The 1,626-nt window shown below is 25.8% G+C and overlaps 1 long non-coding RNA gene across 1 annotated transcript; it reads left to right on the top strand.

The window, feature by feature from the left end:
• Positions 1-16: 16 nt before the first annotated feature.
• On the top strand, positions 17-1,282 carry LOC127289531 (uncharacterized). The gene is made up of 3 exons (XR_007844193.1): positions 17-288; positions 601-812; positions 1,011-1,282. It is a non-coding gene; the product is annotated as an uncharacterized LOC127289531 (long non-coding RNA).
• The last annotated feature ends 344 nt before the right edge of the window (positions 1,283-1,626 follow it).

Raw genomic sequence — 1,626 nt, 5'->3', positions numbered from 1 at the left:
AGAGAAGAATGGAAATAAGGTTGTCTCAGTGTTTAAAAAACAAAAAAAAGCGAGGAATGTCAAAAATTAAAAAAAAATGCTGCAGAAGACTGTCATAAAGATAGTGATGAGGAATCATTTACCATTTACTCACAGCAATTATTAGAAGAGTCTCAAAAAACCCCAAAAAATACTGCAGCATTTAAGACGTATCTTGTTAAAACAAAAAAACTACGCCAAAAAGATGTTAAAACTATGCCAGCCGCAGACATGCTTCAAAAATATCCTGTATTGCAGGATACTCAATTTGTAAGTATAAATGGTTAATTTTGAAAAAAATTTTAATTTTCCTTTAACTTTTAATTTTTTTATATTTGTTCCTGGAGGCTCCTTTTATTTTGTTTTCATATTTAAATCTGCTTTATACTTCTTCCGTTTAAATTTATTTCCAGTGCCGAATTTCATTTAATATTTTTTCACACATTGTTAAATTTTAACGTAATTAATAATTATATTTGACTGTTTTCTTCTCTAATTTAATGACAGCACTTATTGATAATTAATACGTGTTGTATATTTTTATATTTTAATCATAGTGAATAATTTCATTTTTATATACAGTGTCTTTGGGAATTTGAAGAACTGGTAGAAATGTCGATTAGTACCATGTTGAAAAACTTAAAACATGCTATACCTTAATTAATTTTAATAATAACAGAAGATAGTGGCGAAGAAAACTTAGAACTTCTCTTTTTGAAAAAGATTGATTCTTTCTTCCCATTTGAAAAAAACGAGGTCGTCAACAAAAACGTAAACTGGTAACAGTAATCGAGGTAATTTTTTAAAATTATTTGAGAGAATTATGAAAAGTATAAGCTTTTTTATAATTTCTTAAAATTTTACAACACATGCATTAAAAGAATTTTTAAATAATATAATATAATACAGCTTTTTAATTCTGGTTTTTACGAAAAGTCGCCATTTAAACAAGGTATTGCATTTTAATTAATTGAATTTTATTATTATTTAAGGTTGACAACGAAGAAAATGATTCAGAGGTATCAAAAGTTGACAGAGCTTCTTTTCTAATTATTTGTGGTGACTGTGATAAAAATGTGAGATTATTAGCCACTTATTGGATATTCGACATAGCTTTTGATAAAGATTTCCAAAAACAGTTGACACTTCTAAGCGTCATAACTTTCGGCGATAATTCAGAGCGCATTTTAGGACCTCATGGAATTGAGTCCATTTATGTCAATAATATAATAACAAAAGCTAAATTATAAAACACTTGTTTATAATCACATTTAATTATCGTTTTCTTTAATATGAAGGATTATCCCTAAACAATAATACATCTTTATATAATTCTAAAAATTAGTGTTATTTTAAAACAAATAAATATATATTTTTTATGTACCTGTATGTTTTAAATTACAATTTATTTCACGTGTAAAGTATTTCCATTTAAACCATTCTTTAAATTTATAATAAAATCTGAGGTGTGATTTGAAATCCCAGTTGTGTGGACAAAATGGATTTACCCAAGTTATGGATAAGTACATATCGGTGAACTTAATTTTCTAGCTTTTTACAGTTTTAGTCATTCTTAAAATTAGATTTTATTAGAAATTTAAATGTTTT

The sequence above is a fragment of the Leptopilina boulardi genome, unplaced genomic scaffold, assembly GCF_019393585.1.
Source record: "Leptopilina boulardi isolate dan_hultmark-lab unplaced genomic scaffold, ZJU_Lbou_2.1 LbouV2_44, whole genome shotgun sequence".
NCBI lineage: Eukaryota > Metazoa > Arthropoda > Insecta > Hymenoptera > Figitidae > Leptopilina > Leptopilina boulardi.
The sequence above is the reverse complement of the archived record's forward strand: the minus strand, read 5'-3'. Positions and strand labels throughout refer to the sequence as shown.